Raw genomic sequence first — 16,071 nt, forward strand, 5'->3', positions numbered from 1 at the left:
TCACAAGTACAAGATGTCGCAACTGTGAATATTAAAGCTGCGATTATGAAAAAAGTCACAGTTGTGAGATACTGGATAAATTACAAGAATTAGGTTGTGTAAAACAATTTTTGATTCATTGCAATGATTTTATTTTCTTGTATCTCTTGCATATATTTGTATGTGAAGGTTTATGCACACTTTGGTTCTATGAAGCACTTTGTCAAGGTTGGGTTAGAAGTTGTTACATAAATAGTTCTAGTAACTAAAACAATGATCAGTTTCTGTCTCACTCCCTCGTGTCCTTCACATTTTTGGGCTTTGTCTCATTGTTTCCTCATCATTGTGTGTGTATGCGTATGAGAGTCAAACCTTTCCTGACCCTGGTGATGGCAGTTGCGTGCTCTTGACGTGAACTCCCGCGCCAGCCGGGTGGCAGGGTTGGAATGTGGCGACCTAGAGAGCAACAGCGGGATAAGAGTATCTACACGGCACGTTCCCCTCACACTGGAAAAGCTGCACAGAATGTCAGCACTGACGTTAGTCTGGGGGCTGATCTCTCATTTAGATTTCATTTACATGTTTTTGGCTTCTTTCTCTCTTGCTGGAGCGTGTGGGTGTAAGGAGGTGGAGGGCGGGTGAGGTTATGGGTTGGGGATTTCAGTCAGAGAAAGAAAGACTTGTCTGTGTACACCAAGGCTTGCTATATGATGTGGAATTTTTTCCAAAGTGTCGTCATTCGTTCAAACTTTAAAAAATAGTTTGGATTCAGAATGATTGTAATGTGAACTTACTCGCTGCCCAAGAACCACAGGCCATGACAGATGCTCCTGGCTCACCTATTTCCATCTGGTCACAAACGGACAAACTTCATTACTCTTGTTTATGTACGTGATGTAAACATGGACAGACTGTAGGCTAAATCATGGTATGAGATTATGAGACATCAGGTGTTTGTATGAAACAATCGTTGTAATTCTGGAAAAGCAATTCACATTACTGTGAAAGGGTGCCCTGAGTCTGTAATCCTATATTAACATGATAGACTGAAAAATGTGGTGAGAGACTCTAAAACTTGGACATTTTTACTATAACAACAGCATTGTCCTATTACAAGACATAGATACTTACCATTGTGACTGCATGTTGATTTTGATTTGAACTATTGACTGTCATTCTGTCCATTTGTTACTGTCACTTACTGGCTACATTTCTTTCTTTCTTTCTTTCTTTCTTTCTTATTTATTTATGGAAGGCCTAAAACAAGTAAAAATATAATTGTGAGAAATAAGAAATAATTTTAAAAGGTAAATAAAAAATAAGGCCAAAATTATGAAAAAAAAAAATGCAATTGTGAGATATAAAGTCAAACTTTGATATAAAAACTAAGAATTTTCTCCCTATTCTGTGAATAGAACTAAATACATTGAATCTCATATTTCAGTGATGTGTCCTACTTTTACGATTTAAATTTTACAATGTGATTCCACACTCCACACAAAAATCTTCTTGTTTTTAACATAAAAAAATCTTGGCAGCTGTGGTTGCCATAATAATTCTGTAAAACAAAATACAATAACATTGTAAACATATTTACAGAACAACCTGTACATTTTACAGTATAAAACTAACTTACAAACAAGATAAATGCTATTTAAACCAGTAAATCCAACAATGCACAATACTACTAAAATCTATTTTGTACCTACATATACTGACAACCACTATAATATTGCAAATGGTAAAACAGGAAGCCACATGAAGAATCATGAAAAAGTTCATCACAAGTAGCTTTTCTACAAGCTGAATTATACTAGTGTACAGAAGGTGCACAGAGTCATTCACGCAAATACAAAACACCATCATCGTATCACATATGGCACTAAAATAATGCAATAAACATCAATTAAACAACAGAAGATGTAACAAAACCCAAATGTGCATAACTGATAACAAAAACTCTTAAGAAACAGAATTATTTAAACAAAATACTTTCAAATGTGAAGTGTCACCCAGGGATTTCAGGGAAGATCAGTTTACAAAGTTTTTCACCAGATATTTTTGACCATTGTTTCTATCTACCAATTTTGCATATGAATTCTAAAAATGTGCATACGAAACTTGCACATTTATGCTTGCAATAGTCGTTTTTTTTATATACTGTAAGAAGACGTAAATAAACTACAATGGAAACACATTAACTGAATAAATTCCTTGATGCGCATTGAAAACTGATGTGACTTTGCCTCAACAGATCATGTGACTGGATGACTGAACTAACCAGCGCACACCATTTCAAATGCAATAATTTTGAAATGCCTGAGCCAAAGTCTGTCATCAAAATGATTTGGTATAATCATTTTATAACAACGATTGCATTCCCAAACATCAGGCATCTGAATGCAAAATAACATGACAGCATTTGTTATTGTATTTCATTTGCATGTTCTGAGGCATTTTATTGTGTAGGAAAAAAAAGAGCCACAGTCTTCCCCAGTTGCAGTAACTTTTAATTTTATTATTGATATTATGTGCCAGTTTCCCAGGAAGTGACAATTTTTTTTTCTCTTGAACACATGGGATGGAAACAGTGCTTTATCCGCAAATGTTTTATGCCATATTCTAGATTTGCTCAAACATTTAATTCGTAACTTCGGATGGAAACCGCTATAGTTGCATAATTTCACACTGACCTTAATTATTATGATCATTATTTGATTATTTGATAATAATTCTTATTCTGTTATAATTCTTTATTTGATTCACATTAACATTTTAGGTGTTTGGAATATTTCTCACATATGGGTCAGTTTATGAGGATCCCACATTCGGATCAATGTCTTATATTTAACTAATGTTTGGCCAGTTTTACTGTATATAGAAATTTTTTGGGAAAAAAAAAATCTGATTTGAATGAATAAATTAATGAATATCTTTATTGTCATTGTACTAGTACAACAAAATTGAATGCAATCCTTTGGGTGCATAGTGTAACGGAATAAATAAATCAATAATCTAATAAATAGTTAACAGATGACAGAATCTGTAACACAATATTACACACAGAAGACGTCTCACATACATATCGGTTACATACCTCATATTCAACAGTACACAAAATGTTCAGTTAAGTTATTGCAGTATTCAAAACAGATGACTTGAGCATGAAAGAACTGGTAATCTCACATACGACAGGACTGCACAACTCATTCAATATTGCACATAATGATCAGTTAAGTTATTGCAGTATTTAAAACAGATATGGCTTGGCATGTAAACTATTAATCTCACATTCAACAGAGATGAACACTTCATCTCTACAACACACATGATGTTTAGTTTACATTTCTGCAGTATTCAGAACAGAAATAGCTTTGGCATAGAAACTATTCCTTAATCTGTTTGTCCAAGAATTTAGAACCCGTCTTCCCGAAGGTAGCAATTCAAAAAGATATTGTCCTGGGTGAGATGGATCCTTGAGAATTTTTTGAGCTTTCAAGAGGCAGCGGGAATTGTGTAACTCTTCCATAGAGGGGAGGGGACAACTGATTACCTTCTGGGCTGTGATGATCCTCTGGAGAGCCTTCCTTTCCGCATCAGTGCAGCTGGAAAACCACACACAAATGCAGTATGTCAGAATGCTTTCAACAGAGCAACGGTAAAGGACACCAACAGGTTTTGTGTGAGCGAGTAATTCCTGAGTATTCTCAGGAAATGCAGTCTATGCTGTGCCTTCTTGATGATAGTAGTGGTGTTGTCCTCTATGTGAGTGCCCAGAAACCATAAGTCCGAGACCCTCTCCACACACTCATCGCTGATGAAAAGAGGCCGAATGTCTGTTTTCTTCCTTCTGAAGTCTATGAGTCTATATGTTCTATATGTTCCTATGAGTCTATGATATTTGTGTCAGATTCATCTGCGTAGTGAATGAAGCCTTTCAGTTTTTGTTATGTCTTTCATTGTAGTTGTTTTAAGCATTTAACACATGCAGTAGGTGTATGTGGATTTGTGTGTACTGTATGTGTATTTATATGTGTTGTTCCCTGGGTTTGATTGAGCGTGTGTAATTGTTTGACTGTCAGCCAGCCCTCTGCATTCTCTTCTGCAGTTCTTTTGAACTGCGCCTTGCTGCCGTTGCTCTCCACGGGGAACTTTGAAGCCCAAAGACAAATGAAGTGTTTGTTTGTGGAGGATATGCAAACACACACAAAAAGTCTTCCTTTGTAAATAAATGCCAGCCCCGAGATATAGGGCCTTTTGAAACTACACTGAAAGCAGTTGACAGTGTGCTGTTTAGTGGTGCTGATTGTGCAAGAATAGTTGTTGAATTGTGTAGAAAAGCCATGTAGGTTATAAATTCAATAATTCTGTGATGTTTGTAATACACTTCAGCATTGTGGTAGATATGGCGTCATACAGTGGATGTAAATGGACCTTGCATGTGCGAAATGTCCCATTCTCCAATGCTGTCCGTGTAAGTTGAGTGACTTCATGGATGTTCTTCAGAACTTTTAAATAATAACCAGCAAATATGATATGCTGGTTTAATAGCTCACATATTAATCACATATTAATGGTAACATGAATCAGTCCTGCAGCTTAAACAGAAGAGCATGGTGCTGGCAACACCAAGGCCATGGGTTCGATTCCCAGGGACAGCAAGATAAAATAAAATGTTTACTTTAAGTACAGTATAAATCACTTTGGATAAAAGCATCTGCCAAATGCATGAATGTAAATGCAAATGTAATCATTATTTACTGAGAAATACCCCATTACTGTGGAAGATGAGTGAATTGTTGCCACACTTTAATGAGTAACTCTGTTCAAGCTTTCATGGTAACAAAATCTCATTACTAAATTTATGTACAGTTGATTTTGAAGATTCATTCCTTTCATTTTATTCTTTAAAAAAAAAAAAAAACTGCATTTAACCAATTCAATTTCGCTAAATTAACTGGAAAATTGCCTACATCAGAATTTAGTTTGCAATTATATAAGAATATTTTCACACCCGTTTCTACTTTTTTGAATATGTTCATTGAATTAAATCTAGAGCAGTTTAATTATGTGTGCATTTTATACATGAGGCCTGGACAAATAACCAAACACTTGCAGATTAGAATTTCCCCATTTATTAACAAAGTGGTGCTATGGTGTAGTGGTTAAGGTTCAGGGCTGGTAATGGGAAGTTTGCTGCTGTGATCCTCACAAAGCGTGACCCGTGAACAATCACCATTGTGCCCTTGAGCATGACACTTAACTCCAGGATGCTCCAGGCTTGTCCCTCTAATAAGTTTATGGTACTGCTCTATGGCAACATTGTGAAAGTCACAGAAACGAATTCCACCATAAACAGGTTTCATGCTGTGCTAAATAAATACAATAAAGATTCTATAACCATTGTACCCTTGAGCAAGGCACTTAACCCCAGGTCATTAAGGGGACTGTCCTTGTAATTTAACATGGTGCTGTGGCGATGTCACATGAGTCATTGAAGCAGACTCCTGCAGTGTGGCATAGTATGGTATTGCATGAGACAGTACAGTAGATATGTAGTGGTGGTGGCTTTATCCTTGATAACCTATATGACGTGAATACATTTCCATGTGGTTACATGGATATTTTGGGAGAGGGCTGCCAAATTAAGTTTGGAGAATTGAATACAAGTAGATGTGAAGCTGAGAGCTCAAGGGTTTAGTAAAGAACAAAGCTTGAGCTTAAAAAATTATGCTGGGATCAAAAATCCTACTGAGCCATTGTGTAAAAGACAAAATCCTTAATTGTATCACAGGTTTTTCCAGTGAAGACTGCATGTCTATGTGAACTTGTCATCAGATAGTAAGAGTATGAACCAGAGAATTCAGTTCAAAACAAGAAAACTGCACAGGACCTTTTTAAAGTAAATCATCAATTCACTCTTAGCCAAGTGACTGGGAAGGGAGAAGAATGAAACCAGGGGATTGACAAGCCCAATATAGTAGGCTCCAGTCCAGACATAGAGATGGAAGTGTGCCCGGGTTTCAGAAACGGTGGCTTATTCCTTGCCAAAGGACTGATGGTTTGGACTGTTATTTTGAAGGTTTCCTACACAGGAATTGCCATCCTGGATTTCTCAACACTGTAGTACATATAAAAGGTAACATATTTGTAATTGTCATTGATTAAATGTTTTGGAATGGAAACATGAATCCTGCTTGTGAACGTCCAAACAGAATGTTGGAAAGCACTTTTCCAGGGGGACCACCCAAAATCAACAGCATCCAGTCTTCTCCACACCTAAAGAAGAGTATACAAAACAGGCTTTTTGGCGCTGAATCAAACAAGACAAGATGCCAGATGGAAAGATATGCATTGCAAGACTTACCCACCATAAGCCAGTTGTCCCTGCTAAGCACAAAGTAGTGTTGTGCTTGTAGTGTGTATTGGTAGAAAGAATGAAGGTTGGTGAAGAGTGCTGTGTTACACAAAGCCTAGCATGTGTCTAGAGTGCCAAGAAACTATCAACATTTTGAAATGTCATTGTAGGCTCCTTTAACTTTTAATGACCAGAAGCAGAGATCGCCTGTTGCAGCATGAAGGAAATATGATCTGGCTCCAGAGTAGGGCTGTGCGATTAATCGATATCGAATCGAAATCGCGATTTGAGACGTTGCGATTTCCTAAAGAGTAGAGACCTGCACTCCCGCGGGAGTATCGCGGGACCAAACGCAACAGGGTGCGGCGCGGGACAACTCTTGATGGGCGAGTGCGGGTGCGCGTGGGAAGAGACTCGTGTGTGTGCGGGATGCGGGAGAATAAAATGATTCGCAAAATAGAAATGATCTAAACAAAGTGTCTAAAACATATAAATTGTTATTTATCTGTTGCACAAAAGCAAAAAGAATCAAATTTTCATTTTTGGGTGAACTATCCCTTTAAGGTACCACATGATTTCGTAATTTTTATTCCAAGGACTCTACGTGGTCTATTTAAAGTTGTCCCAACACTGAAAGCCCTAGGTGACCTGTCAAAGTTGTCCCCTTTTAAAGGTTACGTCTTATGGCTTCCCCAAAACTCAAACCTTGATTTCAACTTCAACTCTTGGTTTCCCTGCTGAACCACTCATCCCCTGCTTTTCCCAGCTGTTTACTCCAATTCACACTTTCACAGTGTTTGTGATTCACACCTTGACTAAAGTGACTCCCAAAGCAATTTGGGAGCTTCATCACGTAATGATGTGTGACAGGTAAGTTCCTACAACAATGAAGCCACTAGAATGAGTGGCAACAACTGAATTCCACAACATTTGACAGCTCTCCTTAAGATATTCTGTAGAAGGTACACCTGTAGATTAAAAAGAGAGGTCACCAGGTGGAGCCAAACTAGCAGTGTTTTACTCCCTATAACTTCTTGGCTCCATCCCAACTGGGATTGACTGTAGATATGTGCAGGATGTCCACTATGAAAGAGCAGTAGACTGGAAAATCATCAATAGGTATAGATATATGAGGACCATTCCATGTATAAGGACCAACAGCGTTGGAACTAAATTCTGTTTTAAGGTCTTGAGAGTGAGGGGAGGTAAGCATCATCACGATTGGCCGGATTATAAGATTAGAAGACAAGCTTTTCCAGATCTTTGGTAATTGGTTTTTGTATGTTTATTGGAGAAGCTCAAAACAAATTACCAATTAGTGCCAATTTAGTTAAATAATCTGTATTCTTAGTCAGGTTTCTCACATTGTCTCCTGGGGTTTGAAGTGTATGAGACTTAAGAGGCAAGAATGGTTGCTCGAGGTTTAATGATTCTCTGGTTTACATAAAAAGTTTGATGCAGAAGACCTCAGGTTCCACTCATGCCCACAGCAACTGCCTCTCCATTGAAGGTCTTTGAAGGACTTGTAATCGAAGTTGTTTACCCACAGAGACTTCATGTTTATCTCTGTCCCATCCATTATTTACTCAGTCTGAGCTATAGATCTTCTGTGCTGGATGCCCTGGGGAAATAGGAGCTGTTCTTTGAGTTTGGCTTGACTGATGAGTCTACATTTATTATCATCAGCATAACTAATAAAAGGGAGGACTGCTCTGATGATGACTATGGGTAATGGAGGTCCATTTGTCTGGTAATTAATTGTTGCCATTGATTTGCAGTTCCATGGATAATGAGCGCTTTAGATTATTTGTGCGGAATAGGGGATGAAGGAACAGGATGATTCAAAGCAGCGGTAGTGATTTAGATGTCTGTGTTTGTGTCTGCTTGTCCCCAGGGAGGCGGTTTGAAAGCTTGTGCCTGAGCATTGCTCTTTCGATCAGGAACTTTTAAAGGGGTCATATGATGCGATTTCATTTTTTCCTTTCTCTTTAGAGTGTTACAAGCTCTTGGTGCATAAAGAAGATTGTCAGCATCTATGGTGCTAGGTCTGTATGTAATACAGACTGTATAGGTGTATGTGAATATATGCAGAAACATATGTCCAACAGTTTCACACTTTACTCGTATTTTGCACAATATGCAAAATTTACAAAGTTGTGTGCACAGTGGCATAACTTGATAACAACAGTTTTTCAAAAACTTTAGAGCAGAAGACTTTTCAGTTTTCCATTGAAGATAGTTGACAGGTTACCTTTTAGTTGCATTGTATTGTGCACAATCACAACTGTGTTTGTGTGCGTCTCTGGGTATGAGAATGGGTCGCAATAGTTAACTAATTGACTATCCCAGAGACTGCCAAGTTGATCTACATTTTTTTCATTAATTTTTTTTTTTTTTTGGAGTTTCGTGTTTTAGCAGCAGCATTTTAATTAGCGAGTTGACAGCTTGCTGTTTTCATGGTAAAACTCTCTTGACAAATTTGCATATTCAAATTCATCCCATTTAAAGAACTGCTGCTACAGCCATACACATTTAGACAGACGTCTTTGATTGCTGGATTGTTTCTTTCTTGAGTGGGACCATGTTGATGCAAGAATGCATTTGATGTAAATGTCCCCTAAGAAATGTGTCATGTGAAAGTGAACTCTCTGTAGACCTGTTAGTCAACTGGTCATTCAGTCAACCCCCCGACTAGTCAATTTTGAAAATGTGTCGTTTTGCAAATCCCTAATGCTTGCATTTTTGTATGTTTGTCTCTGGGTATGTTGTATGAATAATAACTCATAGTGCCACTTTTTATGGTAATCTGAAAATAGCTTACCTACAGTTTGTTATGGTTCTTTGTACAGTTATAAGAGCAAGTATTTTAACAGAAAATAATTTGAATACATTTAAAATTCAAATGATCTAAGCCTGTTTGCAAAACTCTGGATTTTTTTGGCTAGTCTATACTTTCTCTGTGTGTTTTTCCTAAAATGGATGCTTGAATTCACTCACTGATGGTCAAACATTGAGGAAAGATCACTCTTCATGACAAAACCATAAACAGACCACCACAGCCAGACATGTAAACAAAACTGTTTTAAAGAGTTCACATTGAACTGTAATGTTTTATGATCCTCTTACTCTAGCACACACACACACACACACACACACACACACACACACACAGAAGCTGGGGAAGATAACAGCTGTGACAATGTGTGATAAAGCAGACACTGTTTACGGGCAGTGGTAATCCTGATAGCCCTACTAAGCAATGCTGAAATCCCTGCCGATTTGTGGTGACCGCATCGCTGGCTCACTCACTCGATTAAAAAGGAGTTTGAGCACAGCTGCTTTGTAGACTCGTGGAGTTCAGGCTGGAGGTTGTTTTGGTCTGACTGCTGACCTTGATAAATAGTTTGAGTTGAATTTCTCCCTGTAAGCTTTCTGGCCTAGCATGACCTCCTGGCATAGTGGGATCGTGGGCATCAGATAGGAGCTTTGCTGACGATATCTCTTGAGTATTAGATAAGGAGCACTCAACATTCCTTTTGGCCTTATATTCCCCACTGTTTTCTCTCAGCACATTTATTGAGGCATATGACATTGTTATGCTGATAACGTCTTCTGTGGATCTGTCTATTTAGACTGTGATGCATGGAAGCCCGTTTCCACCACAAAAAAAAAAAAAAGTAATTGCGAGTTTTTATCTCACAATTTTGACAATGAATTGTGTGATACAAACTCGCAATTCTGAGAAATAAATCAGAATTTTGAGTTTATATCTCGCAATTATGAGGTTTTTTCTCGCAATTCTGAGTTTATATTACGCAGTTCTGAGAAAAAAATGTCAGAACTGCAAGTTTGTATCATTCAATTCTTACTTTATAAGTCACAATTGCAAGTTTATATCTCACAAAATTCTGAAAAAATAAAAAACATAAACTCGCAATTTGCGAGAAAAAATATCAGAATTGTGAGAAAAACTCACAATAACCTTTTGTAATTTTTTATTCAGTGGTGGAAACGAGCTTCCATAGTAATGCAACTGAAATGGAAATTGGCCTAATTTTCTTCATTAATACATGTCATTAGTCCTATTGTTGATGATTTGTTGATCCATATTAATAAAAAGCATTAAGGTCAAAGTATACTTTGTTTTTGTATGTGTACACGTCTTTCAAACTCATACTCCATTTGATAGCGTGCACGAATGCAGGTGGTCAACACATGCGCTCTAGAAAGATTCATTTTTGTCCAATGTCTGTGCTATTTTTCTCCAGAAGTTATGACCGATAAAAATGTCTTTGTATTCTTTGTACGAAGACATTTTTGTGAAAGTGGGCATCTGTTGTTGTTGTCAGGTCTTTTTAGTTTCATTTTCTACTGTGAAACAATGGCTCTGGCCAGCGCTGCCACCTTGTGGAACAACTGATTAGTGCAAAAAACAAACAAAAAAAAGACTATGCAAAACTTAAAAAAACGTAAAAACTATGCACTTAAAGAGAATACACTTTCATGACTACATTTCTTAACAGACTTAAGTACACGTTTAAGTGCTCTTTGTAATAAAGTAAAATTATAAGTTTTACTTTAACTCTTTCCCTGCCAGTGATGGCTTTCCATGTTTTCACTGGTCGATCCAGGAAATGGTATAGAAAAGCACCAGCTTTTGGGGTGTTGATGGAAAATGATCAAAAATGCTGGTGATGGCTGGCAACTTTTTAAAAAGCACATGTAAAATACTTGACTATAATTCTAAGTGTAGTGTGTTAAAAGTTAATTCATTTTAAATGTACTAAATTGCAACTTCATCATTACATATGTGCAATTACAAATATATTTAAATACATTGCATTCAAGTTTTAATACATTTCCGTTATAAATACTGTTTTCTAAGGTGTACTTCCTTTTCCCAAGGGCAAGGGCATTCGCCAAAATGTGATCCACTGTGACCTCTGATCAACATCTGGCATCATTCTGATGTGGAAATCCTATTTTTCACAATCCGGAAAAAATCAAGTATCACCCTACATTTTTCCTTGTTGAATATTCTGTTTTCATTCATTTAATGCTATATAGAAAAAAGATTGGTTGTGAATGCATGTTGACTTTAAGTGCTACATTAAGTGCTCTCCTTTATTCAGGATTTAGGATTGTTTTTTTTGTGGGGGGTTTTTATATTAGTAATCATAGATTAACTGTAGTATTTGTAGTGAAACCACAGATAAAACAGTGACTGTGTCCTCGTTATCTTGATTAGAAGGGAACATCAGTATTTGTTTTGAAAAATAGTAGTTGTTGTCATATTGCCATAGTTATCCATAATAGATGATTTAGTATGAAATGTTACCGCAAGTTAGTTTTCACAGAGGTTGTCTTTCTCTACATGTACATATTCGCACATACAGAATGAAATAGAGAGGTGGGGTGGAGAAGAGAATATTGAGATGGTCTTAGCTGGTGTGTGTTCCTCTTTTGCTGACTTTACATTTTAATAAGGTGGAGGATTAGCTTAATGTCTGTTTCATCTTCAGTGCTCACAGAGGGGGTAATTCAAGCCTTTTCCATGCGTTGCCATGGTGACAGACTTCCAGCAAGCCTCTAACTGTAATCTCCAGTCAAAATGTTTGCTTTTGTTTCGTTGGCAGTGCCTTGTTCACCATGACAGCTTCTCGACTGCTAGCGGGTTCGAAAATGTGTGCCTGTCTGTAAAAGCCTCACAATTCAGATTTTTATAGAGGCTGCCATTTGGAAGCTGAAAGAAGAAAGAGGACATATTTTTAGGCCACAAATGAATAATTGTGGTTGTGTGTCAGTATTCAAGATGGAGCAGACGTTTCTGCTGCCTCTTTTCACTGTCAGAGTTTATTTTCTGATCATTGCATTGTATATGCTCACATGTGTAAAAAAATGAAATGTGGAATATGGACCAAATGGTAAACAAGGATTTTATCCCAGTAGGCGATTGATAGTTGTAGTCTACAACAGGATTAGAGATTTACTACCTCTGAAAGTTGTTTTATTATGATTGAAGAGGTGTGTGTGTGTGTGTCCATTCATATTCTTGTTTTGATGTGACACCAATCCTCTGGAATGTGTTGAGTTGAAATCATCTTTGCTATCCTGTCCATATTTATTTGATGTAAAGACAGTTAAGATGGTCAGCTAATGTAATCCAAATAACATTTCAGCAATCTGTTACATTTTGTCCTATACTGTACTCCACCAGCTGCCTACTGAAGGCAAATATTTCACACAAACAAGGCTGTGTAGACACCAGTCAGCAGACCCATATAAACTCAAGCTGAGCTGCATCTAAATGTGTTATGAAGAAAATACTATTGTGATGAATAACAGTTTAGGTTGCACAGTTCAGGGAAAGTTTATGCTGTGTGTGAGTATACATATTTATAAATATAATACACTGCGAAGATCTCAGATCTTTGAGGCATTTCTTTACACTATAATTGTACTGATTTTCATAATATGAATATTAAGTGAAATTATTGAATCAATTTTCAGTAGCCATTACTCAATTATTAATTATGTTTCTTATTATTTTCAATGTGTAAAACATTTTTCCAAAAACTTTTTTTGTGTGTGGAAACTGGTATACATTTTATTTATTTATTATGATTAATTAACAGAATTAATCTGAAATAAAAATCTATGTAACATTCTACATTTTTAGGGGGACAAAGTGCTGCACAACAGGTGTACTGTTAAGAAAAATTGTGTGATCATTCCTTAAAAAATGAAGTTTAATAATAATTGTATCATTTGTAATTGCAGTATTACATTAAGATGTACAGTGGGTACGGAAAGTATTCAGACCCCCTTAAATTTTTCACTCTTTGTTATATTGCAGCCATTTGCTAAAATCATTTAAGTAAATTGGGTCTGAATACTTTCCGTACCCACTGTACATTCTACTGTACAAAAGTAATATATTTCTGTCACAATTTCTTTGACGACAGTTTTTCTTAAATGGAATGGTCAGATACTCAAAAAGTGACTCTCAGAGCAGGTCTGGAGATGTTGTTCATGTGTTCATGTCCTCATTTAGTGGGAAAGCAGAGACTGAAAACAGTGTGCGTCACCTGTGCATCAGTAAGTGTAGTAAATGAAACTGCACGTCTGCGCCATTCATTCACACAGAGATACAGTATGCAGAACATGCAGGAATTGTATTTAAAGGGGTCATAGGATGCCCATTTTCTAGAAGTTGATATGATTCTTTAGGGTCTTAATGAAAAGTCTGTAACGGGAGGGGCCTGTCTGTGTGACGTCACACAGACAGGCATCTGAGATCGGCTCAATTTGAGAAAAGGGAAAACATCTAACCAGATTAAAAAAAAAAAACACTGGGTGGATTTTTATCATTATAGGGTGGTTGTGTACACACACTGCCAACACACATTTCAGTTCAAACAACTTGTAAAAGTGCATGTAGCATCCTATGACCCCTTTAAGTCTTTTTTTGCGGCTTAATATTCACAGACACTAGTCCATATTGTGATCTGATTTAGATTTATTAATCCAAAATTTGGCTAATTCCGCATCATTACGCATTATATGGTAAATTACATTTTTATGACTGGATTTCGTGATTTCGTCCGCGTTTTCCGCATCGCAGAAAATATAGGGCCCTGTATTACTCGTCTAATATCTACGATATAAACACTCACTAACCTTACATTTTTTTACTTTATTGTCAACATCTTAAACATGCGAATGTGTTAACACTGTGGTGTGGGGTAGAAGACTAGGCAGAAAATCTGATAGGGAAGCCATGTTTTCATAAAAAAGACAGGTTCCATGATTCTTATTTTGACATTTCATTCCATCCCTCATTGTACAAAAAACGTTTTTGTTGCCAGCATACTTTCCCAGTTAATGCTCATCTGTTTTTCTAAACATAATCTTTGCAGTTAAGTGTACTCAGGAGATTGATTTTAGATTTAGCGTGTGATGTTGGATTATCTCAAGTAATATTGTTTGAAGTATTTGTCATCAGTGGTATTCTATTGCATCATCTGGATGTGGGGTGGGGGTCTCGTCTCAATCATCGTGTTTATATGTCTATATGATTCTCTGGGCTTGTTCAAAAACTCAAGGCAACAGCATTTTCATTTCATGAATGTCCAGACATTTAAAAGCAGTTGTGGGAATAGGACTATTATATAAACCAGATGTAGATGATTACATGTGGAATATTTAGGCAAGCGGAGAAATCAATTTTCTAATCTGCCTGAACCAATCAGCAAGCTTCATGTCAACCTTCAGTCACCCAGCATCCATATTCAGTTCCGTTTTCCCAGCCGCACCTGCTTAGAGACGTGTAATTCCAGCTTTTGACAGGTATTTATCTGAAGACATCATGAGTTTATTATAAAAGCTCAGTGGGACGCACACACACAAACACTGAGAGTAGGTCACCGGTTAGACGACGTCTAAGATGATGGGAAATGATGAAATCATGCTTATAAGCTCAGAGCTCACTTTTAAGCTCTTCCATACCGCAATCTCTGTTCTGACACTGCTTGGGATTTTAATACAAGTTCTCCCATTCCACAAACCCGCTTGAATCGCTTATTGATATATAGCCCAGCCTCTCTTTATCTGTCTCCGTGAAGGAATTAAACGCCTCACCTTGTCTGTCTTCATGGCAGCACAGCACATGTCAGTATTATTTTTTCCATGTTTGTGGCTGGTAGGTAATCCGTCTGAACAGATGTGTCCCAAATGGCATCTGCTGCACTCACTTCGCTTTATGTAACATGTTTGTGCCCTGAGAGGGCTATGAAGGGCTCCATGTGGTCTATGTGTGATATGATGGAAGCGGTTTATGGGTGCAACTCTGAAAGTTCTAAAGCACCCTGCCCCTAAAAGGGGTCATATGCATCATGTCATATTATTATAATAAAAAAATATATATATTAGTAAGACTTTCAGTTTAACATATTAATGTTGTGTTGTTATATTATTAAAAATAATAATAATAAATAAATAATCATACCCTCATAATAAGTATGTAAAAGAGTCAATGTGGGCGGTGTTATTTTAGTAATATTTATGTATGTGTGTTATAGTATTAATCAATATTTTGAATTCACTTTTTATATTTTCATACAACATATAACATTTCTTAAAATATTTATTTTACTTTTAAGTTTTAGTGATTTCATGTGCTTTTGTAGCATTTAAAAAAAATACATTTTTAATTAATTAATTTTTATTTCAGTTTCAGTGATTTCAGCACTTCAAGTAAAATCCGGATATTTCTGATGAATAATATCAGAACACGGCTTTATTTATTTGTATTGAATGTTTTAATCATTGACAATCATGCCATTGTATGCAATGTATATGCTTATGCCAAAATTCTTAATACAGCTCTATCAATGCATTACTGTTTAAAAAATTTAATTAAATATGTTTAACATTGCTATATTTCTTTAAAGCAGGTATTGCATTCATTAAAACTATTTTATTTTGTCAAATTAATTTATAAATGGAAACATGATTTTAAGTGTACGTGAAAAATGGTGCTAATGAGAAGGTGAGCACTAGCCTGCTGCAGGTTAGTAGCAAAACATATTTATTTATTATTAATAAGAATGCACATTTGAAAAATAAAATATATTTATAGCGACATTTCAGTAGGTTCAATATAATTCATGTTAACACAAAGAACATGATTCATTGTTTTAATCATCTGACAGCCCTTAAAAACACAAAACATA

This window comes from Sinocyclocheilus rhinocerous, unplaced genomic scaffold (genome assembly GCF_001515625.1).
Source record: "Sinocyclocheilus rhinocerous isolate Xijiao unplaced genomic scaffold, SAMN03320098_v1.1 scaffold2423, whole genome shotgun sequence".
In the NCBI taxonomy this organism is placed as follows: Eukaryota; Metazoa; Chordata; class Actinopteri; order Cypriniformes; family Cyprinidae; genus Sinocyclocheilus; species Sinocyclocheilus rhinocerous.